This window comes from Lissotriton helveticus, chromosome 10 (genome assembly GCF_964261635.1).
Source record: "Lissotriton helveticus chromosome 10, aLisHel1.1, whole genome shotgun sequence".
NCBI classification, from domain to species: domain Eukaryota; kingdom Metazoa; phylum Chordata; class Amphibia; order Caudata; family Salamandridae; genus Lissotriton; species Lissotriton helveticus.
In genome coordinates, this window is record NC_136071.1 from 122,464,819 (window position 1) to 122,492,530 (window position 27,712).

A 27,712-nucleotide genomic window follows, 5' to 3' on the forward strand; every position below is an offset into this window, starting at 1 on the left:
CCCGAAATCAAAGGAGATGGCTAGACACGGGATCCTGGCCGAAGAAAGTCAGCAGACAAGACGGGAAACAAAGCGAACAATTCTACGACGATAGCAGATAAAACACACCTCCCTCATGGCGGCGGTAAAAGCAACCCACCGGCCCAGTCCTTGCATTGAAGTACCACCCCCAGTGTCACAGACTGACGGTCAGAACTTGGGTCCCGAATGGAACCGGTGGCTGGATTCCCTGGACGATTTTCTTGATGCAATCGATGAACAAAGGGATGGAAAATGTCTGACACTGCTCCTCCAGCTAGTCGGTCATGAGGGCCGTCGCATAATCAGATCATTTCCCAAAAGGGACACAGAGAGCTATGGAAGACTCCAAGTGAAGCTACGTGCCCATTTCCATGCACCGGTGGAAGTGGATCATGCTCGCATCGCTTTCAATACAGCGCGGCAGGAACCAGGAGAACCACTGCCGAGATTCATTACCCGGTTACTAAGTCTGGTACCCTGCTGCCACTTCAACACATTTACTAATGAAGAAGCAGTTCGGCTCCGAATAATCGAAGGCTGTTCAAGCGCAGACACGAAGCGCAAGATTCTTCAGGAGCAATGGTCGCTAAAGAGAATCATCAGAGGGGCCGAGGCTGGAGTGCGAATAAAAGCAAAAGACTTCTCGAAAGACGTGCGTTCAAATGTCTGGAAAGAGGCACCCGTCATGCCTCAGGGAGAGGCCCAGACAAACAAAGCTGAAAAGAGGGAGGGTGAATCAGAGTCAAGAAACCAGAGACAGAGCGTCAGGGAACACTCCAAGTCACCATCACAAAAGACCAGGATGAATCAGGATTGCGAAAGCGGTACTGATGCAACCTCATGGAGCCATTCAACCTCAAGGAGTCAGTCAACAGATGATGATACTGATTCAACCTCACAGAGTTATTCAACCTCAAGGAGTCAGTCAACCGATGATGAGAATGATTATGAAACAGATGAAGTGTCAAGTGGGACAGATCACACCCATGGACAAAATGGCAGATTGCTCAACAAGAAGGCAAGAAAGACGAACTACGGAAGATGGGACCTATCCCGTCAATGCCAGAAACCAGCACATGAACAACCCCGGCCATCCTCCCGCTATGCACCAAAGTCTACAGATGAGTCCGAGGAAGCATCAAGCGGTGAGACAAGTCATCCCAATGGCACGGACGTTAACACAAACAACAAGCGAGAAGAAGAAACCAACCACATGAGGAGTGGCAAGCCACTCCGACACCGAAAAGGGAGGGGCATGTACACTCCAGACAGTTGTGTCAACGAGAAAGCGGAGAAGGGACCATTGATGTCCCGTGAAAAGGGTAAAGACCAAATGCCCCGAGACCAAACTAATGAAGTAAACGATCCCTCCACCGCAACAACACAGAAGACACAAAAAGAGACATACCCAAGGAAATGCTCCGTAGATAGCTCCGACCCCAGGAGCATGTCATCCCAGAATACCAACTCAATAAACGTATCAGTCACGACGCCCTCAAAAGAACGTTCTCGAAGGAAATCGGCAACCGACTCCTCCGAGTCGGAAGACATGTCTGTCCGATCATTCGGGTCAACAAAATCATGGTCCCGACCACGGCCATGGCATCAATCACCCGGACGCACAACAGAATCAAAGGACAACAAGTCACGTCAGTCATCGCCACATCAAGACATGAATAATATACCGTCACCCCTGATGGGGTCAGAGAGGTTGACTCAAAGAACTGACGGAAGGAAAACAAAGAAATGGGACAATATCTACCAAGTGGTAAAGGATTATCCCGTCACCCCGCGTGGAGGACCGAACACAGTGACAGAGATGAACTGCCACTGAATGAGAGACAAACAGGCACGTGACCGGGTGGTCAAGGGTCTCGCCAGCCTCAAACACGAGTGGGAAGGGAAGAAACAAACAGAGGCAACACATGAGTCCAAGAGTCGAGACAGGACATCCATATCAGATAATACACTAATATCTGGCATGCCTGGTGGTGAACAGAAGAACAGTGCGGTTCCCAACCTGACAAGACAAAGAGAAACAATTCCACAGGTGGGAGCTCAGAAGAAGACCAGCCCATCGTCTGCTCCCGAAGGAGATCAATCGACAATAGACCAAGGGTCACCAAGGAAGGCAGACAGTCACTGCCGAGCTGAGCCAGTAGCAGTCACACAACAAGAAAGAACCACGATAACTGTGGAACCGAATAATAAGCAGCCCACATGCAATGGGTTGCATTCCCAAAAGTGCATTCCCGCGGCTAAGGACATCGTGGCTAAAACACCGGAAAGACTGATCAAAGTCAGGACCACCCAGGATTCGACACTACTGACGCTTGAAGAACAAGCTGTTCGTCAACCCGTGTGGTGGATTGAAGACTTACAAACAATGTGGAAACTAAGTTCATTTTGTTAAGAAGGGGGGAGATGTAGGATTGTATGGGGTAGTCTAGTGGTTGGGGTGGAGCTAGGAGGGAGGAGCAGGAACGGGAGGAGCTAGGGGGACAGGAACCGGGCAGTTAGAGCAGGGACATGAAGCAGGTTGGAAGCATGCAATAAAGCTCCGTGATTCACAAGTAATGGTGTTTGTGGTCATTAGTAGCAGGATGCTACACAGGTCAGCAGGGTCAAATCTTCAATAACCCGTCATCTGTGGCAGGATTAGTGGCAGGATATATGCGGGAGGCGGCGAGGGTCTCGGGAGCTCTGTGCTCACGCGACCATCTTGGATGCGCGCTAAGCTCCTCCTCCAAGAAAACACATTTATGCTTTCATAATTGTTAAAGATGAATAAACCAGAACTGCTCACTCTGAAATTGCTAAATCAATGATGATATTGGTAAGCATTTGGCTTACATTAATTGACTTGATTATTTAGATTTTGATTATTCTTTTTAAAACGGGAGTTCACTTTGGATGAGTATAAGAAAATTGATTATTAGTTGATAAGGAGGCTGAAATGCTGTCAGGCCCAACACACAAGTTCAAATAAATAAACCATGTCTCAACCCTAGGCAGACATTGCACTGAGCAGGCTTAATGAAAACTGTGTAAAGTATTTAGCAAAACACTGCAGAACAAAAAACCTTTAAGCCATTTCTAAAAATAGAGAAAGATTTATTTAGCAACATGACACAAAAATAACTAAAATCTATTAAGGGGCACAGTAGATAAGACTTTTCAAAATGTGGGCCAAAAAGTGCCAAGAAATAGTAAAGCACTAATCAGAAGTCACTGTTTGCAGTTGACCACGATGTAGGCATGATTTCAGGATAACTGAAATTGGAACAGATGTTGCCTAATCCAAATAGGTCGTCCTGGTCGAAGTTTTTGTTTCTTACTTAATCTCTGAAACGGAAATTGAAATACCCAAGCGGGGCAGGGCTGCAGGCTGCAGGCTGTAGTCAGTGAAGTTCTCTAAAAGTAGAATAGCTGTTAAATGAGGTCCCATTCAAGCCATTGGTTTTGGCGAGAAAAGTTCGGAGTGGGAATATTTAAATGTTGCACTCCTGGACGTCCTCTAATCAGTCAGAAATTTGTTGCTCCTTTAGCCAGTCAAGATTTCTACATTTGGTCAGTTTTTTTGGAGCTCAAAATCCTCCAATAAGGAAGTGGTATCTGATGAAGTCCTCTTGAAATTTAACAACTTTGTCAAGAGATTCCACTGACACTCCGGGTGTCTTGGAAGTCTTGGACATTTTCAAAGTCAAACTTTTCAGGGTTTCTGGAGCAGCTCTTTTTGGTCTCTTCTAAGGGCCCAATTACGATGCCATAGGAAACAGCTCCGACCCTCAGTCGGAACCGCTTCCTATGGCATCATAATTGGCTGTTCAGATTGATTGATTGATTGATTGATTGTGGGTTTCTAAAGCGCTAGAATCGACTCCCGAAGGAGTATCTCTGCGCTGTAGACCGCTGGGGAACCCGTCCTGGCTTTCCCTGTGAGATGGTCCCTACTGGGTATCTCCAAGGTGAAACCAGGCATCCCCGGCGTATGTAAGGGTCCGTTGTGGAGATGAGGCAAGCTAATGCCCAGAGTTGCTGAGTGTGATCCCTAGTTAGAGTAGGCACCGAGGCGAGAATTATCGAGTCCGTTGACCCTGGTCCAAGACCCTGCCGCGTCGGGAATTGAACCCTGGTCCCAGGCCGTCCTCTGCTCCCGGGTCTGCCGCCTCTAACCAGTGAGCCACACCACTCCATGATTGCTTTGCGGCTGGCCCATTTTGATGGGGTCGGTTGGAATGGAATCCAAACTGGATTTCCGAATGGCCTCCGAGCCGTCTGCCGTTCGGGAAGCCTCCAATAATCCCTCCGGCGGCTCTTTCCGCCCCAGGGATTACGATGTGAGATTCCCACAGCATTTTTGTGCCAGCCTTTCTGACACAGAAAGGCTGTGGGAATCCCACTTTTGAGGCCCCCAACAGAGTCTCAATGGGTGCAAGGCCGCCGGATGGCGGCCTAGGGGGCTCCTATGGGGCCCCCCTGTTGATCCCTGCACCTGGTGGCAGGCACCTTCAGGTGAACTGCAACTCAGCTTTTTACAGCTTTTTACAGTGAGAGTATGTATTCCAGTCAGAATGCATGCTCCCATTGTAAATTACAGAAATCTGATTGCTTGGTTGGGTCCTAGGACAGCAGGTTGTTTGGTCCCAGTTCCCAAATAATGTCAGACGGACTCAGGTCCGTCCGACATCGTAATCGGGGACTAAGTCTCCTAAGCTCTGAGGGACAGCCCTTCTGGACCAGGAATTACTCCAGCAGAATGCCACCAGCAGGGTCCAGTCCAATTCCAGTTGCAACTTGTCAATTACACCCCTGGAAAAAAGCCTCTTGCTGCTTTTGTGTCCCTGTAGACACTGTAGGTCACCCAACTGATCCTTTAAGTCGACTTCTCAGTCCTGGTTACAAGTATGAGAAGGTCCACACCTCTCAGGTCTAAAAATAGGTCACAAAGAGCAGTTCCAGCCCACATCTGTTGTGAATCAAGTCTAAATGTGTTCTGATGAGCAGTGGGTGAGGTGGCGCCTTTGTATGACTCACTAGCCAGTTGGTGTGGGTGACTCCTGGACACATCATAACCAATGGCAAATATTTTCCCACTGGCAAACCATACCCACTTTTGCAACACATTCTGTTGCCCTGCTGCAAACTATCTCACAGTGCAGTATTTTGAAACAAATTCAAATGTCAGCACTCTTTCTGCCTTTGGAGGCTGCTGGTGTGCAAGCCAAAGATGTGTTTGAGGGAAATGAGTTATCTCCTGCCTAACTACACAAATTTGGTCTTGGTGCCAGCTGCAGCACTTATTGGACTGGTGCCAAGCTGACTCTAGATTACCAAGGGAACAAAGGTTTCTCTTTGCCAAGTCCCCCTTTAACTTTAACTCTGAATAGGCCTCACCATGGATCTTTTCAAGTTAATGAAGTTCCTGAACCTGCTCTAGCTGCCCTCCCTGAGCTGAGAGGAGTCACATACCTCACACCAGCTCTTCCTGTCAAAGGCATTAAGACATTGTTTCAGCTCTTCTAACAGTTTTTGCATCTCATTAATTGAAAATATTGATGGCCCAGCTGTTGTCAGCCTAATGCTGATTAGTCTACTGGAGATTCAGGCATACAAAATGTAACTTTAAAAAAATTACTTTTCCCGTTTATTTATTGAACATATGACTTCAACAATTAATTGGAATTGTATTAAACATTAAAAATAGTTGTTGAATCATACCGGTTGCTTGTCCCATATCAAAGATATCATTAATATTTTATCTGAATTTTAGTTTTCCTTTAAGATACAGCTAATGTTTTGCACAGAGAAAAAAAGTTTTTTTCGGCTAGTCACTGTAGGTAAATACCAAGACGCAATTGTTGCATGTATCACTTTTAAATACTTGGCACCATACCTTGAGGGCTGCAAGGCTTACTGAGGAGTGACATTAATAATTAAAAGTAGGATTCACTCCTCTCAAATATGTATTTATTTATTTATAAAGCGCGATATTCATCCGAATGGATATCACGGCGCTTACGGACGGCCCATTACAAATGAAGGATACAGTTATGTGGGGGAATTCTATAACTTATCAGGCTTTAGGAAATAGATGTGTCTTCAGCTTTTTCCTGAATAGCTGGTGGCAGTTGATAAGTTGAAGTTCTACTGGGAATTCATTCCAGGATTTTGCCACCAAATACGAAAAAGAGCGACCCCCTAGTCTAGACTCTTTAATACGCTTAGAGGTTGCCTTGGCCGGATGGCATGATCGCAGATTCTGATTGGGAAGATAAAACTTCACTCTGCCTTGGAGAATTTTTGGTCCGGCAAGATGCAGGGCCTTGTGTATATGGCACAATAATTTAAACATGGCCCTCTGTCTCATAGTGTAGGCATTCCGAGGCTGAGCTATACTTCTTCACATTGCATACCGCTTTAGCTGCTGCATTCTGAACTAGCTGGAGTCGGGAGAATTGGTAGTCTGCCATACCAATAAAAAGAGCATTCCCATAATACAGCCTGCTAATGAGCAGTGCCTGAACCAGGGTCTTTCTACATTCCAGCGGAATCCACTGGAATGCTCTCTTTAGCTCTCAAATAGGGTTATTTTGACACGTTCACATGCAGGATTAAAAACTACAAGAGTCAGGTTACACAGGTAGGCTTGAAGCTGTTTCCTTTGTCAGTCAAGTGGATGGCACTACATGTGTCGGAATTCACAGGTGACATGTAACTTTCCATGTCATTGGTATATTTCCTGCACCATATGCTATGGCCTTACTGGAAAGTAAAATATGCCTATTAGGAGTTAGCCAATGTTACCATGTTTTTGGAGTCATAGCATATACATGGGAGCCTTGGCAGTAGTGCTCCAGTAGGCAGGGATAAAAAAGCAAACACAAGGAGATGATGGATGGAGTGCTGCAAATTTTCAGACACTCACCCCAGTCACAGATCTGTGTTGAATACATCATCGTTCTTTAGCTCACTTCACCACCCCAGTTCAGACACAGCTATATGCAAATCAGTCTTGACCCTGTGCCTCATGGGAACACTCCAGCCTGAACTGCCAAGACATGTCTTCTCTGGACCAGAAACAAGCATCCTGGGACCGGTTTTGGACTAACAGCCCTCATCAGCCAGGCTAGCTTGAATCCAGTGGCAAAGTGAGGAAGGGACCCACATCTGGGCATACCCTGCCAACTTAGGGCGAACAAAGTAAACACAAGGAGATGATGGACGGCGTGCTGAAACTTTTCAAACAGTCACCCCCCGATTCACAGATCTGGGTTGAAACCATCAATGTACTTTAGTTCACTTCGCCGCCCCAGTTTAGACACAGCTGTATGCAAATCAGTCTTGACCCTGTGCCTCATGGGATCAGTCCAGCCCGAACTGCCAAGCCATGTCTTCTTTGGACCAAATCAAGCGTCCTGGGACCGGTTTCAGGCTAACAGCCCTCATCAGCCAGGCTAGCTTGAATCCAGTGGCAAAAGGAGCAAGGGACCCACGTCTGGGCATACCCTGCCAACTTAGGGTGAACAAAGCAAACACAAGGAGATGATGGACGGAGTGCTGAAACTTTTCAGACACTCACGCCATTCACAGATCTGGGTTGAATCCATCATCGTTCTTAAGCTCACTTCGCCACCTAAAAAAGCAACATCATCTGTCCAAAAAAAGTAGGGGTGACCATGAAAAAGAGGTACTTTCTCACAACAATGTACTTGAAGCAATAGCATATTTAAGTAAGCATAAAGCCCCAGTTCCAGAAGAATTTACTATTGAATTTGATTATTAATTCATACACCTTTCATCTCTTACCTACTAGAGCAGTTTATAGATTTAATCTCCTTAAAAAGTTCTTATATTTTCATTTATAGAAACAGCTTTATACATTGTTCTTAAACATGATAAGGGCACTATCCTATTTAGAATTTGTAAAAATATCCCACTTATTACTTTTGACTGTAGCTCTGAAGCAAATATTCTGCCATTATGGCTGGAAGCAATTATCCTTAATTTCATTAAGTGTGAGCAGAATATTTTTTTCAGTGGCAGATTGTCTTCTGACAACATATGTGTGTTATTAAATGTTATAAGTAGAGTACCCACTTATTATTTTCCTTTTTCTGCAATCATCTTAAATGCTAAGAAAGCTTTGATGAATTGGGTTAGAAATATATATTTAAAGCCTGACAATGTCAAAGAGAAGGTGACAGATTTTTAACTATGGTCTCAATACTTTACTTTAAAACAAAAACTTCTTTCTATATACACATCCTATATTCATCTTTTTTTTCAGTCTCAAACTGGTTCTCCTGAAGGATACCTGTTATACCTACTACATTTTACTACCCAAAATTTGTATTACCCAAAAAGACAGAACTATGGGGTCGATTAGGATGGCGGTCTGAAAACCATTCCGACCACCGTGGTCGCGGCAATGAACCGTCCACATGTACTGTGGCAAAACCGGCGGTCTGATTAGGATTAACCGCCAGAGAAATCCGACCGTGGCGGAATGATGCCATGAAAGACCGCCGGTAGCGTGCGGAGCAGGTGAGAATCCCATCGCAACCATTGATGAATGGGAGAGCCGGTGGAAGGGCGGTTGTATACCCACCGCCGGAGCCATTCGGAACAATTATGGCGGTCAACAAGGCTACCAAGTGTACCCATTAACCTGGCTCAGCATCAAGAAACACCTAACACGCCCCAATGACATATCCCCATGGCAACTAAAAAAGAATAATTCCCAGGTCAACCCACACAACACACCTGACAATAATACTCCATTTTGACACACCCACATAGCTGAGTTTATACTCAGCTATCTGGGTGTGTCAAAATGGAGTATTAACCAGACCCTTCCCTGACCAGAAACCTTTGCAATACTCCACCACTGAAGGAACACACCCACAGCACAAAGGAGAGGCAAATCACCACACATCTCACCAGCACAACACACACACACACCACTTACTACAACACAACCACTCTCACACCTGCACCTTTAACCCATTTGCACATCACAAACCATGGCACAAAAGAAAATGCCCAAATTCACTGACAATGAGTTGTCAGTCATGGTAGATGAGGTAATCAGAATAGAACCACAATTTTTAGGAAACCTGGTCCAACAGACACCATTAGCCACCAGAACACAAATGTGGGGAAGGATAGTCAGCAAGGTCAATGCAGTAGGGACCATCCCGCGCACCAAGAAGGAGATCGTGAAGCGGTGGCATGACCTCAAGAGAAAAGTGAAAGAGAAGAACAACAAGAACTGTCAGCTGGCTCAGAGGACTGGTGGTGGCCCTCCCATTCCACTAAGAACATTCACTGCGAGAAGGTGCTTGGCATACTGCATCCAGAGAGTCTACAGGAATACCTGGGAGAGTGAAGGCTGGTAAGTACCAACACATGTCTACCATCACACTGTTATGTACTGTCTTGCACAACTAGAAAGCAACTCCTCATAGGCCCAAATGCATTTATGTGCACCACACACTCCCCAACACATGTCGCTCAGATCCAACATTCACTCCCTCTGATTCACCCCAAAGGTAGCTAGCAATATTACAATGGGGGAATGTGTACAGGCAGCCATCGCTACAACTCCCACCAGGCCCACTTGTCCTAAATCTGAGACGGATGGTACACTCCGCCCCACCCAGAAGCATGTGGCAGCCATTGTATTTCACTCATTAAACTTACAGGTAAGTAGCCATCTTAACAGGAAGGGGGTTTGTTCACATCAAACTAAAAGGTAGGTAGCCATCTTAACAGGGAGAGGTGTTTGTGGATAGTCCTTCAGCACTACACCTCCCACCAGGCACCCTTCTCCCACAGCTCAACAAGATGGAGCAATCCACACACCCGCAACCATGTGGCAGCCATTGCATTTCACTCATCAAACTTACAGGTAGGTAGCCATCTTAACAGGGAGGGGTGCTTTTGGATAGTCAGCCAGCACTACAACTCCCACCAGGCACCCTTGTCCCACTGCTCAGCAAGATGGAGCACTCCACACACCCACAACCATGTGGCAGCCATTGTATTTCACTCATCAAGCTTACAGGTAAGTATGGGCAAAAAAAACATTCCGCTCGCGGAATTTACGGATTTTCGACAATTTCGCGATCTGCGAATCTCGTGAAATTGCCGAAAGATCTGCAAATCCGCTCGCGAGCATTTTTTTTTAGAAGCCCCGCTCTTTGGCCCCGCCGCACACACTAGTTGTGTGCACCGTTTTCCCGCCCAGACCCACTATGATGGACAGCTCACTCAAGGGACCCCGGCGTTGGGCAGGTGTGCTTTCTCCCCGTATCTACCGTCGAAAAGTAGTTGTGATGCCTGATGGAGGCCTCTGCATCCTTAACTTCCACGCGTGCAATCTCGGTGCACTTCCTGTGACCATGAGCTTCTTTCTCCTCATCTGCTGCTCTGATCGGTCTCTGACCTTTTATACACACAAGAGGCATGTGAACTCGCATAGAAGCCCTGCTCTTTGGCCCTGCGCACACACTAGTGGTGTGCACCGTTTTCCCGCCCTGACCCACTATGATGGACAGCTCACTCAAGGGACCCCGGCGCTGGGAAGGTGTGCTTTCTCCCCGTATCTACATTTTTACTAGCAGAAAACAGCCTTAACGTAGCTTAACTAATATGGCATAAAAATAAAGGTATGTGGTGCCTTATTTCTGCTGATGGACCTTTGACTATCTGGGTTTCCACAATAAACAAAATGCTGTTGGGACTCTCTGCTTGCTGCAGAATAATTTTCTCTGGCCACGTACTTTCCGCTGGTCAATGGATTGGGGCCTTGAACTGCACACTGCTTAACTTTCATTTCCTGTTTGTATGTTGTGAACCTTTTACAACTAGTCCGTTTTAATTACCGAAGAGGGGTAGATCTTAATAGATTAAATGAGTGATATTCTATTTCAAATGTTTCCTTTCAATGAATCAAAAATTCTCGATTTGTGAATAGTTCACCTTGATTTGCAAGCTTGATATATTACTCCCGGTGCAATCTGGTGTTTGTTCAGACAGGGAGTAGCTCAGCCAAAATGAGTAGAAAAGTGAGTTGTAGTCACATGTGAACACTTATGCCAGGACATCATTATAGTGAGGGAAGCCTTTCCAAATCAGGTCTATAATGTTCATCTACACATACCAATTGTGTAAAAAATATATGGGCAGACTCCTTCAGTAGCAAAACCAAAGATTCTTAAAAATAACACATCTAGCAATAATCTGGTGTTCCACCTCTGTGGATTCTCTAAAGTGGAATTTTTTATTTTCGGACAATGCCCATTTCATTTCTCCTTGATGTGGAGAAGTCTCTATTCTGAAAGATTGCCTGCTGCAGGACTGAAAGGTCTGGCATGTAAAAGTCTAGAGTAAGACTGAGGTCTTGTGATTAGAGCTGGGGAGCTCTAAGTGGCCTCTTTCGGTCCAATTTTTGGGAGGAACCATTTTCCAACGCCCCATGGTTATTAGAAGACCAGGAAGCACTGCTGTGTTGAAGGATAAGAGGGAGCACACAAGTTATCTTGAGCAGCAGCACTGGGCCATGAAATGAGTTCTGCAATCAACAGGACATGTGACAAAATTGTGCAAAGATGGAAATGCAGTGGCAGAGCTCAACCCGTTCCCAGTGGCAATTCCGATGGGAATCTGGGCTGAGGACCACTTGCTGAGACATTCCAAAATACCAGGGAAGTAGCAGCAATTTGAGTCTAAAGTTTACCAGTGCCATGATGGTCAGAAAGTGCTTGTATGGTGACACATATTGCCGAGAACCCTGAGGGAGAGATAATGCACACGGGTGCTGAGAAATTAGCACCACAAAGGGCTCAAATGAACTATTCTGTCTTCACAGCTTGGCATATGTACCCCCGAAAGTGGCTTGCCTGTCCATGTGAGGCTCCAATAACAGCTCAATATCCAAGAGGGCAGAGAATTAACTTGATCAGTAGATAGGATGACCCAGGTACATCACAAAGAGCTGTTTACCTTATACATTGAGAAAATAGTCTTCTGGACTTGAAAGGTGTATCTGAATTGGTATACTGAGAGCTGGTAAAGGGGGTAAAACTGGGAGAATAATGAGTACAGAGTTTTAGTTTGCTATAAAAGATTAACTGTAAAGGCTTTAGTTTTATTAGTGAATGCTGGCACACTTTTTGTCTTCCTCCTCCTTCTCCTCCCCATATTCCTGTCACATCTATGAGTCTCAGAGAGTGGTATGTAAGAATATTGAAGCATAAAAATATTGTACTTCAAAAATATCATAGCCAGATTATCGGCTCCCAAAATCTTGTGAAGATAAGCACATGCAGATAAGATCCCTTGTGATGGACACTCTTCACAAAGCACACTGCTCTTTATTCTTTATTTACACGTACTAGTCATCTCTAAGAAAACTGTTTATTTTGCCATTTGAAAACGGGACAGTTTTACACAATGCAGGGGTGCTATGGAATTTTGAAAGACTGTTAGAATTTGTTACTTTACTGCAATTTCTATACAGCGGGCTATATGATTATGATCTGCAATGCTTTTATGAATTACTGTTTTAATTATGCCTGTTTTATGATTTGTGCATTTTATAACATTCTTGTATACTATGTATTTTGTTGTGTATGATTTATTTTATCTCTTGTATGGTCACTGGATGACTGAATAAAGAGTAACGCCCATTATAATCCCCATGTTTGGATTTGTTACCTTTCCCTCTTATTGTAAAGCGCTCTGATATCCTTCGGGATCAAGTTCGCGCTATATAAAACGTCATAAATAAATAAAAAAATAAAATTAAATAAAAAGAAATGAAAAGTAGCTGTGATGCCTGATGGAGTCCTCTGCATCCTTGACTTTCACGAGTGCAATCCCCGTGCAGTTCCTGTGACCAGGAGTTTCTTTCTCCTCATCTGCTGCTCTGATCGGTCTCTGACCTTTTATACACACAAATGGCATGTGAACTCGCATAGAAGCCCCGCCCGTTTGGCCCCGCCCACACACTAGTGGTGTGCACCGTCTTCCCGCCATTTACCCACTATGATGGACAGCTCAGTCAAGGGAACCCTGAGCCCTTCGGCGCGATGGCATAGTAACACACACACATGGACACTGGAGACAACTCTTCTTGCCCTTTACGCAGCTGCAGTGTAGGAAAAGCACTATACATTTATCCAACGAGGTAGCACTTACTGATTAGCCAGTAGAAGTATAGAAAGTATAGTCTATTTGTGCAAAACTGCAAATCTGCAAGTTCGCAAATTTTTTCGCGAACTCGCACATTTTTTTTGCAATTTTGCGTGAATTTGCGGACCGCAAATCTGCAAAATTCACCCATACTTACTTATAGGTAGGTAGCCATCTTCCCAGGGAGGGGTGTTTGTGGGTGGGAAGACAGCACTACAACTCCCACCAGGCCCCCTTGTCCCACTGCTCTGCAAGATGGAACACTTCAAACACCCACAACCATGTGGCAGCCATTGCATTTCACTCATCAAACTTACAGGTCGGTAGCCATCTTAACAGGGAGGGGTGTTTATGGGTGGGAAGCCAGCACTACAACTCCCACCAGGCCCCCTTGTCCCACTGCTCTGCAAGATGGAGCACTCCACACACCCACAACCGGTAAACAGACATAATATTGACTACAAAATATCGAATGGACATAATATCGAGTACAAAATATAGGCTGGACAAAATATCGAATGGACAGAATATAGACATCAAACATATCGTTTTGAAGGTAAGTAATGTAATATTGAATGTTAAAAATATAGAAAGTTAAAATATCGAAGTATATAATATAGGTTATTAAAAATATCGAATTTTTAATAATATCGAATTTTTTATAGTGTTTGTTATGTTATTATATGTGTGAAAAGTGTGTATTTATGTTATAATTAATTTTAATTAATGAATTTTGTTTTTTTAATTTTTGCGTAATTTAATTCCGTAGCGGGTTGTGGGTTTATAGGGGAATAGGGTGGGAAGTAATTTAATTATAATTAATTAAAAATGTAAATTTATATATTGGTATTAATTTTTTATTAATTGTTAATTAATTTATATTTGGTGATTAATTACATTTTAATTGGCAATTAATTTTAATTAATTGATTAATTGCTAATTATGTTAATTTTACTAATTTATTTTCTGTAGCGGGTTGTGGGTTTATAGGGGAATTGGGTGGGAAGTAATTTAATTATAATTAATTAAATATGTAAAAATATTTATTGGTGTTTTTTTTAGAATTAATTGTTAATTACATTTTTATGGATAAATAATTACATTTTAATTGCCAATTAATTAATTTTAATTGATTAATTGCTAATTATGTTAATTTTACTAATTTATTTTCTGTAGCGGGTTGTGAGTTTATAGGGGAATAGGGTGGGAAGTAATTTTTTCATAGTTAATTAAATAATTCAATTTATTTAATTGTTTTTAAATTGAATTAATTATTAATTCATTTACAATTGTTAATTAAATTAATTTGTAATTAATTTGAATAGGTAATTAATAGTAAAAATTAATTGTAATTTGTAATTTTAATTGAGTAATTATTATATTATATTAAAATGGTAATTACTTTTAATTAATTTTTTATAGATATTAATTTATACTGTTTTTAAGTAATATAAGAAGTATTTACTTTCCCTACTGTTGCACTCTCTGGAGTGGGAATAGTAATTTTTAACCCTACGCTATCCAACGCTTTCCCTACTGTTGCACCCACTGGAGTGGGAATAGTAATTTTTACCTCTACGCTATCCAACGCTTTCCCTACTGTTGCACTCTTTGGAGTGGGAATAGTAATTTTTACCCCTACGCTATCCAACGCTTTCCCTACTGTTGCACTAACTGGAGTGGGAATAGTAATTTTAACCCCTACGCTATCCAATGCTTTCCCTACTGTTGCACTCTTTGGAGTGGAAATAATAATTTTTACCCCTACGCTATCCAACTCTTTCCCTACTGTTGCACTCTTTGGAGTGGGAATAGTAATTTTTACCCCTACGCTATCCAACGCTATCCAACGCTTTCCCTACTGTTGCACTCTTTGAAGTGGGAATAGTAATTTTTACCCCTACACTATCCAATACTTTCCCTACTGTTGCACTCTCTGGAGTGGGAATAGTAATTTTTATCCCTACGCTATCCAACGCTTTCCCTACTGTTGCACCCACTCGAGTGGGAATAGTAATTTTTACCTCTACGCTATCCATCGGTTTCCCTACTGTTGCACTCTTTGGAGTGGGAATAGTAATTTTTACCCCTACGCTATCCAACGCTTTCCCTAGTGTTGCACCCACTGGAGTGAGAATAGTAATTTTGACCCCTACGCTATCCAACGCTTTCCCTACTGTTGCACTCTCTGGAGTAGGAATAGTAATTTTTACACTTCCGCTAATAATATTGGATAACATTTAATTATATTATGTTACTATATATATATGTTTTAACAAATATGATTGTACATTTTTTTTATAACTTTCATTCATTATTTAATTATTATAAGGTAATTTAAGTATTTTTACATTTATTTTAGTAATTATTTTTTAATATTAATTTAATTTAACATTGTTTTTAATAAAGTCGATATTTTTATAAACTATATTTTTGTAAACAATATTTTTTACTCAATATTTTTGTACTTACCTGTTTGTAGATAAAAAGTCGATATTCTGTCTGTCGATATTTTGTCAACGATATTTTTGATAGTCGATATTATGTCCCTCGATATTATGTCAGTGATCCCCCACAACCATGTGGCAGCCATTGTATTTCACTCATTAGATTTACAAGTAGGTAGCCATCTTCTGCTCTCCTGTCCCACACCTGAGCAGAATGGAACACTCCCCCATCCAAGAGCCATGCGTAGCCTATTCCCTTCCTCTGCTCCACTTCACAGGGAGGCAGCCATCTCAACAGGGAGGGGGATTTGTGGATAGGCAGCCAGCACAACAACTGCCACCAGGCACCCGTGTCCCAAAGCTGAGCCGGATGGTACACTCCACCCCCCACCCACAACCAAGTGGCAGCCATTGCATTTCACTATTCAAACTTATAGATAGGTTGCCATTTTATGCTCTCCTGTTTCACCCCTGTGCAGGATGGAACACTCCCCCATCCAAGAGCCATGTGTAGCCTATTCCCTTCCTCTTCTCCACTTCACAGGGAGGCAGCCATCTCAACAGGGAGGGGGGTGTGGATAGGCAGCCAGCACTACAACTCCCACCAGGCCCCCTGTCCCAAAGCTGAGCCGGATGGTACACTCCACCCCCCACCGACAACCATGTGGCAGCTAATGTATTTCACTCTTCAAACTTACAGGTAGGTAGCCATCTTACGCTCTCCTGTTCCACCCCTGAGCAGGATGGAACACTCTCCCATTCAAGAGCCATGTGTAGCCTAGTCCCTTCCTCTGCTAGACTTTACAGGGAGGCAGCCATCTCAACAGGGAGAGGGTGGTTGGATAGGCAGCCAGCACTACAACTCCCACCAGGCACCCTTGTCCCACAGCTCATCAGGATGATACACTCCCCCCACCAAGAATCATGGGTCAGCCATTGCATTGCCAACCTTCACCTAACAGGTAGGTAGCCGTTTTAACAGGGAGGGGTGTTTGTGGGTGGGAAGACTGCACTACTACTCCCACCAGGCCCCCTTGTCCCACAGCTCAGCAGGATGGAGCACTCCCCCACACCCAGAGACATGGGTCAGCAATTCCCCTCAACTGTGCCACAGAACTAGTAGGTAGGCAGTGCATGCACCCTGCCATTCCTCTCAAAAAGCATGGAGCATATGACCACACCAGCCCTTACATTCCACCAAACTTGCCATAGATCCAATAGCCACTTCCAGTGTGCAGACAGCTAAGCATATGTAATCATCACAGACATTAAAGTTTGACTTACCAAATCACATACACAGCAGAGAATTCTATCTTTAAGTGCCATGGGGGCAGAGCATCAATGCCCATACGAAAACAAAACAAGCATGGTCAGTTGTAAAAAGAAAGCAAAGCACATGATATGACAGTGGGATGCATGAGATAATAATGGCTAACACATGCTCAGAATGAACGTCTTCCATGCAGAGTAAACAACAACGAAGATTCACATAAAGTTGTTGTGCTGCTAGTCGTTAGACCACGAAATGCCCTTGTAATCACACAATCTGTACGTGGAACATGTTCTCTATTGACTTGCCACACCATGGACAAGTAATGTATGTGCCTCCACATCATGTCATGATGCTCAGTACCGTGAAGCCATGCAAAGTGATTTTAATGTAAACTGTGTGGTGTATAACAGGTAACATCCAAACATCTAACACCAAGCTTGTAGGGTGCACTCTAATGACCATTTCATCTCTGTTCAACAGGTGACCAAGAATTGACTGCTGCAGACGACAACACCAACCTGCAGAGCCAGTCTCCCGCCCGAAACATGGACCCTCGGATGCAGACTCCCTAAATTCCTCAGATGCGGACCCAGAACCTGGCCCATCAGGTCTGCCAGGGTGCACCAGGTCCCAGGCCCCCACTGTCCCCACCATCACCACCTGAGCAACAACTGCGCTGACCCCTGCTGTAACGACCTGTGCGGCCTCCACCACCACCACCAGTGCTGCCTGCAACGTTCTCAGTGGGTGCATCGAGTGGTGACTTCATAGGTCTGGGACAGCAGGGCAGGTGGGAGGGCACCTGGGTAAAAAATGGCGATTGGGATGCTCTGCCACAGCAATCATAGCCATAGGCACCAATGTCAAGCTGCCAAATTGCGGTAGTGACCGCCTGGGCCCTGCGGTGTGGCACTGCCAATGCCGATGCCCTTGCTGCCAATGGGAAGCGCAATTGCGGTAGACAATTGCCCTTTTGAAAATCACGGTAGGCGTGCTCTGTTACCCCGGGCCAGTCATTAGATACAATTGAAAGATGCACGATCGCGGTAGCAACTGCCTGGCCCCTGCACTGTGTCACTGGCAATACCCATGCCCTTACAGCCAATGGGAACCGCAATCGCTGAGGACAACTGTACTTTTGAAAATTGCGGTAGGCGTGCTCCACTACCGCGGGGCCACTCATTTGATGCAATTGAAAGATGCACATTCGCGGTAGCGACTGCCTGGCCCCTGCAGTGTGTCACCGCCCTTACAGCCAATGGGAACCGCAATAGCAGTAGACAAATGCACTTTTGAAAATTGCGGTAGGTGTGCTCCGCTACTGTGGGCTGGTCATTGTTCACATTTGAAAAAATCTGACCTGGAACACCAATTGCAGCAGCTGAGTCCCACTGAAACAGCCCCAGGGGGCTATATATGTCTCAGAGTGAGCCACACATTTCCACTGCATCCAGACACTGCTGACACTCTTCACCACCAACTGCTGCTGTTCCTGTCTCATGGACCCAGTGATGGCGAGGAATGAGAACATCAGGGCCCATCCCTTCACCACAGAGGAGCTGGAGGTCCTGGTGGACGAGGTGCTCTCACAGTATGGGAGGCTATATGGTGCTCCTGATGTCATTGTAAGTATTTTCCGCGTGAAAGTAGGAGAGTGCAAAGAGTGCATACGTGAAGTTGATCTGCTGCAGTATGTGCCAGAGAATGTGTGTTTGTGTGATACACTAACTAGCATGCTGACTTTAGTAAAATGGGGTTTGTAGAATATTTTACACATACCCTGTGCTGAATTTCAAGGTGGGAGGGACATGCAGTGTTTTTTCAGCCATACAGTGACACTGCTGGTTTGGAAAGTGGAAGTCAGAACAGACATCACCTGTGCTAATGAATGTTTGAGTCCATGAGGTTTTCACATGTTCATTTGTGACATTACAAAGGCTTTTCGTCCAGAGGGTACTGATGGGAGCGTGTTTTACTTTGTATTGCCATCATGGATCTGTGAGCAGTATGCACAAGAGTGAAATTCCTGAGGGTGACACTCTTATTGGAAATTCCCATATGACACAGCAGATTAATGTACTCTTGAAGCATCCCCCTTCCATTCTTTTCATTATGTGTACTCATGCATGTGACTGTTCTGATGGCCCACATTTAACCTCAGTGTGAGCCCCCTTGGCCTGCACAGTTACTGCCCAATTCGACAGGGACCCATCACTGAATGGACAGAGTGAGACATATGTGTTTTCTGCATCCCTATTGCAAAATGAGCTATTTTAGGCCTGTGGATTGCACAAGACAGACCTTGTGAGAAGGCTGTGAAAATGTAAGATCATGTCCCTGAATGTGACCTCCATAGCACAGGTAGCAATTCACAGGCCAAGGACATTGAGCGGTGTGCAGTGTTGGACACAGTGAATCTACCCCGAAACATCACTTACAATGTAGTGTATGTCTTTCTCACTCACAAACTGCATTGCAGATGTGGGCCTTCTTCACATTTCTTTCTATGCTGGCATTCTGTTTGAGATGGCCAGGTACAGTGTCCATCCTCATACCTGCATGCATTTAGGTACGATTGACTTATGCTAATGTACTACGTGTCATGTTGTATGGCCTCTGCTAAACATATCTGAATAACGGTGCTAAGTTTGTGCATGCTCCTGTACTGAGACACAGTGGTACATAACCCAGTGTTACCAAAATTTCCTCCTCTTATCTCCAATGCCTGCAGCTTAAAGTCCACCAGCGTAAGGCCTTATGGAGGGCCTTTGCACACAAGGCATGGGCTCTGGGTGTCTCCAACCGATGGCACACACACTGTCACAAGAGGTGGGATCACATCTGCCGGCTGAGCAAAAACGTGGCAGAGATGACGCCAGGGCTGCTCCCTCGGACTGGCAGGTTGGCGCACAGGAGCATGACACCATTAATGGCCCGTATCTTGGCAGTGTCACAGCCAGAGCTGGATGCACTTTTGAGGACCCATTAGCAGCAAGTTGGGTTGAGTATTCTGCGAAGTGTGACTTTGGGTGTGAGTGACTGCATGTATCCCAACCCTGAGCCATTGCAGAGCTCTGTAATGTTTCTTGTGTGATGCTATGGCTTGTAAGTGGCCTCTGTGTTTAGTGCAGCTGGCATGCATTTACGCTACATGTACTTTCTCATGTGTTTGATGTAATGGCCGTTGACATTGAATGCTGAGATGTGGCCTTATGGCATCTGCTGCATTAGGGGAGTCATGGACATCACTGGGCAGTGAAAGGCAGTGTTCCTCATCTTAGTGTGCTTTCGTCGATGTGTGCAGTGCCTGACCTCGAAATTGTGAGAACTACACTTCTGACAACAATGTGCAACTGCAGTTGTGCTTCAAAGCACAACATGGTGGATAGCAGGAGCTTATGGCCATTGTGAAAGCACATTTGGGAGTCTGTATCTGTGTTGTCCCCTTAAAGTGACTACATATGTGACTGTGACAACATGTTGAGATGTACATCTTTTTCACCTACAGGCACGTAGGTATGCTTACAGGAATCTGTTTGTCAGGTTACATGGAGGCACGGGCAAGGGCAAGCTATTTGGGCATGTGAACATCACATGGGTCATTAATGCCAAGTATGCATGTTACCACCCATCTTTTGATTTTTGCATTAAGGTTGCACATGCAGTCTGCACATGGGGGTATCATCATCTTGTTTTGTGCTTTGTTTGCATATGATATTTGTGAGTATGGCACTAAACTGAACCTACGTCTCTGTCTCTTGCAGCATCTACTGAGGGCACAGAAGGACAGGGGATGGACACCAGTGGTGAAGCTTCTGGCTCGACTGCTACACATGATCTCACTGACACTGATGTGACCCGCGCCTTGGAGGGGGACAGGAGTGTCCTTGAAGAATTACGCCTAGAAACACCAACCTCAATGTCATCTGATGCCAGCGGCGACTCCTCGATGTTGGCGGGCACAGGGAGTGGGAAATCTGCCTTTTCGTCCACCACACATCGACTAGTGCCCACCCTCCCAGCTACTTCCACTAGTGCTGCACGTGCCCACAGCAGTAAGAAAGGAAGAGTGTCCTTCCCCCCAGGCACCACTGCCCCTGCCCCTGTCTCCCGTGCTGCCCTCAGTGTTGACTTGTGGACCTTTTGAACCAGCTGTGTGTGGGTTAGACTACTCTCACAGGTAGTTGCCTTCATGGAGGGCATTCATTCTGATGTGAGTGGGCTACACAGAATCATCCAGTCTTTGTCCTCCACAGTGACAGCAGCCATTCAGCTGTCACAGGCTCAGAGTCCAGCTACAGTCCCTTCAGCAACCCCCCTGCCAGTGGCAACATCTGACGAGAGTGACCACACACCACAGCCCTCAGCTCCAGGTACACCACACGCAGCACACAACAACAGCACTCCAAGCGCTCCATGTGGATGGAGTGCTAGCAGCAGCATTCATCCGCGCCAGGCCTTGTGGCAACAAAGTCATGAGGAGGGTCTGTAGGGCATTGAGGAACCCAGCTACTTCTCCCTGGTGTGCAGCCGTGGCAGCCGATCTTTCCGCCTGCGTCCGCTCCATGTTTGCCATGATCCTCCACATGTGTCCCAACTCCCGGGTGACATTGCTAGAGCCACTCCGACAGGACAGTTGTTCTTGTCTCAGAGTCAGGGCTCCAGTGATGTCAGCCATGGATCACTGGAGAGCATGGAGTGGATTGTGGGTGTCTGTTAGGGACTGTGAGTGTACCCTTATGGGACTTAGACACCCACGTATGGCATCTACTTTGGCTGCAATGCCGTCAAACCCCAACCGCACCTGTTCAGCTAGCTTCTCCTGGCACCTCAACACACGGCATTGAAGGCCAAGTGTTCTTTGTGGAGGTCCTGGGAGGCAGCCTTGGAGGTGGGTGCTGCCTGCTGTGTGGTCTGTGCAGGAGGTGGGGCCTCATTGATGCAGCTGGGCTGCCCTGCTCCTGGAGGTGGGTTGACGTAGCTGTCAATAAGCTCTTGGAGGGTGTCGGTGTCGAAGGTATAGTGGTCCTCTTCATCATTAGAGAAGAGAGGCTCGATCTGCTCTGCAGCAGGTGTTGGTTTTCCCTCCGCAATATGATGGGTAGAAGCAGTTTAACATTCACATGTATGTTGACGCATTGTACATATTTACATACAGACTGCATGATATGGTACATTGTGACTGTTTGGGAAGAACTGCCTATTTGATGGGGGACAGTGGTCATTTTGACAACATCACAGATGTGTGTTTGTACTGGTACATTGTCAACTCACATTTCCATTCAGTGCCAAATGTGATTGGCCAGTTTCTACACACACACACACTGCACCAATTGTGTCCTCTGTTCTGTTGGATGTGTTGCGGTTTGTACCACATTGTTGTCAATGTTGATGTGCTCTGCAAGCTATGTGTGTGTGAGGCATTTTGGGAGAGTCGCCCCTGCAGCTCTGATTTTGCTGCCCCTTATCCCTGTCATGCGGTGTGCCTTTGATTTCTATGCTTATACAGTGCTGAGATGTTGCATACTTGGGTACATTGGTCTCTTGGTGGGCGTTGGGGGTCTGGGGCATGGTTTATCCGCAGATGTGTTGTTGATGTCAGGGGATGTTTATGCACATGATTGTGTCAGACTCTGACCAGCTCCTTTCCTTTACACTCAGCCACCTCAGTGTCGTGGCGTGCAACATTTCATGATATATTGACTGCAGCAATGCTATTTGTCAATCAGTGTCAATTGCATTGTCAGTGTTGTTCACAGACACTCCGCTTTGCGGGGTTAAACACATGTGCATGGGTTGTTGTGAGATTAGTGGTGTGTGGGGAGGGCCCCCTCTGGGTACATAGTCGACGGGGACCTACTTGCTGTTTCCAGGTGTGCTGCAGTGTGTCTAGGGGATCAGAGACATGCTCCAGAGTCATTGTGGGTGTGCACTGTGCTCTACTTAATTGTGCATGTGTGCCATTGTGCCCATCTCCCCCGTCCCCCAGTCCCTGGTCGTTACTCACCCTTTTGCTGTTGTGTCAGGTCATGTTGAGCAGTGTGCGGTCCCCCGACTCCTGCCACCATCTCTACACTAATGACTGTGGACACCATTTCCTCCAACTCATCCAGCTCCTCCTGTGGCGCTGGACTCCCACCTCCAGTCTGCATTGCTGCCTTCTGGTTGTTGCCAAGTTTCTGCTTGGTTTTGTGCTTCACATCATTCCAGCGCCTCTTGGCCTCTTCCATTGTCCTCTTCAGCACTCCGACTGCATTCACCTTGTCCAGGATGGACTGACATATTCCAATTTTTGTTGTCAATGACACAGTGGAGGTGATGAACAGTAGTTGATGGTGTTCTATCACCTCCGTTATCAGGATCCTGTTTTTCTGCGGACTGAACCGCGTCTTCCTCTTCTTCTTTTCCATGCCCTTCCCTGACCCCGAGTTCCCAGGTTGGGTCTTCGGGGGGATTGTGGGGTTCTGGTTGTCCTCTGTACTTGCTCCAGCTACCTCCATTGTCCTTCACAGTTGTTTTGCTTTTTTTTTTTTTTTTTTCTACTGTTATAGTGATTTTTCCCACCTGACGTGTGTGGATTGCAGGCCTGGAGCAGCTTAGCGCTGATTTTGTTATTGCAGTTGGGCCCATCACAACTTTTTTCACGTTTGGGTTTAGATTTTTATCGCCGTCCTGGTGACTTTATCACAGACATTTGCCGCGTTATCAGGAAACTATTGCCGTGTTGTGAATAGGACATTAACACAGAGTTATTTTCCCACGATAGAGGGCGATATGAAACATTGCGTTAACCGATTTTGGCGATGCTCATCACATGTTCTTGAGAATATCCCCCTCAGTGTTCTCAATCATAGTACAATTATTTGCCTCTTCTAGTCTCCAATTATAATGCTCTTAGTACCAGATAAGTAGTCATCTACTATAGGTCATCTGACCTCTGCACAACATTAGCTAGCATTAGCTAACAAGTTGGTCATATGCTTCTAAGCATAACTTATTATTAGCTCTTGCACAGTTATTATGACACCTGCTTTTCTGTTGCACAGTTTAACTAAGGTCATGTTACTATAGATGTATATGTTAAATTGCTAATACCAATGATACTTCATGGTGACATTTTCAATGGTAATTTTATGTTCAATTGATGTTTTTTTTAAAAAGATTTGGAGGAATTTTTCTAGCGGTTTTCTTTTACTATATGTTTTCAAACTTATATTCTGGATCCTTGACCCAGACAGCCATTGAGATCTGCATCACTGCCTGTTTCATGAGCAGTAGACATTTGAACAAATGGCACAACTAATTCCTATGGCACCTTTTGGGTCCATTATTTAGTTATTTTTATCTAAGAATAACAACTGTTCCCACCCTTTTCATGACACCTTAGCAGTAGAATATCTCCCTGCTGCTTAGGGAACAGACAAATGAACCACCTACCTCACACTACCAAAACTCAATGACTCCCCCACACCCATCGTCATTCCATATGGCAACCTCCTCCCAAAATCCGCCACTGTCATCATCTTTTTACCATTTACTAATCACCCCATATCCTTTGAATATCACTTTAGAGGTTTTCCCAATCTTTATCTAGAGATTCCCCAGGCTTTCTATAAGAAACAGATGTCCACTTGGAAACCAATTAGAGTCACTTCTAACAAAACTGTACAGATTGGTTAGTGCTAGAAGTCATTATGAGTGTGATCATCATACTTTGGCTCTATGAGTCCTACACTCATTTAGGCAGAGGAGCAGCTGGATGTTGTGTTAGGCAAGGGCAGCCTGTATAGCTATCATGTCCATATGGAAAGAATGTGACATGTCCAAGCATCTAACAAACTACAATTCCCAGGAGAGCTTAGGTTCCTGGTGCAGCACATGAATCTTGTCAGCCATTTTCAATCAGGATGGATTGAGGGCCTCATTATGAGGTCAGCGGTCTGTGGACTGCCATCTCAGTGATGGAGGTGGTTTGTCCGCAATATTGCGAGTTATACGCATTGGCTCTGCGAAGACTGCCGCAGACCACTAACTGTTGGGGTTGTGGTCAGGGTAAGGCAGCCTCCATAGGTCAGTACTGAGGTGCAACGCCGCAGTCCGTATTACGAGTCGGACCACTGCCCAAAGGGTGGCAGAGATGAGAAATTTGGGGTGAATACTCACCACTTTCCTTTTCTTAGCAGCAAAGTTCAAGGTGGATCCCATTCTCCAGGTCCCCCCTACACAGTAGCATTTTTACCCAGAGTAATACGACCCCGTTTGCGGCTAAATACAGGTGAGTACTTTGGTACCATATACCTATTACCAGGACTGCCCACATATGGGTCAGACTCCGGCAATGGGGTGGCGGTATTTTCTACATATATCATGCATATGTGTGCATTCAACACATATGTAGTCGGAATGTATACACATGCATCGTTATATATAGAAATACATTGATCACCACTGAAAGACTGCCACAGCCACAACGCTGGACCCTGGGAAAACTCGTAATACGGCGGTCAGAAGGCCAAAAGAGCAGAGCTTTTCTGGCGGTTAAGGGCGTGGCCCTTCGGCGGTCAGACCGCTGAACTCATTATAAGGCCCAAAGTCTTATATGGGACTAGGTATCCTTGCCAGGTAATTACGAATTGGGTGTTGCTCAAGCCAGGACACTTTTTGTACCAGTGCTTTGGTGAGTGTGCTTAGAACCCATTTTTAGAAAACTCCTAGATGTCAAATGATTCAGAAAACAAAGAAGTTAGGAAATTGAAACTTGAGCATTATTTGGAACTTTGCCTATTAGACACTGTGGAGAAATTAAGGAACCAGAATTCAGAGGAATATGGGCTTTAAAACAAAGCTATTTCATCTATGATCTTAATTCTTCAAATTGATTGTGAGTACTTGGATACATATTGGAATTGAACATTTAAGTCCTTTCAGAACCAGTGTTTGTGTTGATAAATATTCTTGAATTATCAGTGCATTCATAAGAATGAAGACTTTTGTATTTAGACTGTGGTTTGAACATTATGGAGGCAAACGCTTGATGTTTTCAAGGTAGTTACAATTCATGAGAGATTTAACTGAAGCCTACTATTGAATCCCACAGGTTTACCTTACTGATATTCTATGTTTAAAATTAGAAAGTGTTTAAAGAGAGTCAATTATACTGGGATAGCAATAAGGTACAACATTTATATTTATATTCTAATGTTATTAATTGGATAGTCCAATCTGATATTGCTAATTTGACAATTGATGAACTTACAAGAGTCGGGTGTAGCTGAATGCACTTACCCAGTTGGAAGAACTAATATTTTATTTATTTATTATTTATTTATTTTAACGTTTAATAGAGCACGAACCAGACCCGGGAGGGTATCAGAGTGCTTTACAGGATTGAGGGGGTGGTATACAAAGGGCATAGGAGTGGAGTATATCAAAGGGATACAAGGGTTATGTACATTGTGCAGGAAAAACAGGCAGTCTCAAATTCCAGATAAATTTGGGATAAAACAGGTAGAGTCATTATACAAGAAAATAGGTAGTCTCAGCTCCTGGGCGGGAAGCCCAGAAGGGCCGTGAGGTATCATCCGGGAAAGTCAAGGATAATGCTGTCATGGCGGGTGGTACAAGGTTGTAGAGGAGATTGTAATGCGATTGTTAGGCGAGGAATTTGCCCATAAGGAACATTTTGGTCTCATTTTTGAAGCGTGCAAAAGATGACAGTCTTCTGATGGTGGGCAGGAGAGAGTTCCATATTTTTGGAGCGGCCCCAGAGAAGGCCAGATTGTAGGTTTTCTTTTCCCAGAAACGAGCTGGTTGGAGCAGAAGGTCTCTGGTAGGCCGGGAGATTCTGGCCCCTCCGGATATCAAGAGTTTCTAGGCAAGGAATGCAGGGGAATTAGAGTATAGAGCCTTGTGAGTAATGTAGGCCATCTTAAGTTGGATTCTGGCCTCAAGAGGAAGCCAATTCAGGGCTTTCAGGAGCGGAGAGATGTGGTTGAATTTGCTTGAACCAGTTAGGAGTCTGGCGGCGGCATTGAGGCAGGCTTTCAGTGGGGCCAGATAGTTCTTAGGTAGACCTGCAAGAGTAGAGAAACAATATTCTACTCTAGAGATGACTAGTGCCTGGGTTGCCATTTTTAGGTCGGGAGGGTCGAGGAAGGATTTCAAGTTTCTTAGGTAACTCAGGTGAAATATGTCAGCTTTGGCCATCGAATTGATAGGCCGTGCATGTTCAAGCTGCCGTCTAGAGTTATTCCCAGGGATTTAGCAGAGTCCACAATGGTAGGAGAGCAGTTTAGCGCTGTGATGGCCTTGATCCATTCTTGGATGTCTGGATTAGTTTGGGGATGGGAGATAAGAAGAAACTCGTTTTGTTTTGAGTTAAGTTTGAGATGGTTAGAGGTGAGCCAGTGGACAGTCAGCTTCAAGGCCTCATTTAGGGAGAGAATGTCCTCAGGAGAAGAAATTTTTATGTAGATCTGTGTGTCGTCAGCATACATGTGGTAGGCGATATTGGTGATGCATAGTACCTCTGCAAGTGGTTCCAGGTAAAGATTGAAAAGGGTAGGGGACAGGGTTGAGCCTTGATCCCACTGTGATTGGGGAGGGAGTGGATAGGTTGCCGTTAATTAGGATTCTCTGTCAGCGATTCTGGAGAAAAGACCTAAACCATTCAGAACAGTGCCATCAAAACCCATCCTGAGTTTGAGGCGTTCAAGGAGTGTTCGTGGTTGCCTGTGTTGAAAATCGATGATAGATCTAGGAGGATAAGGAG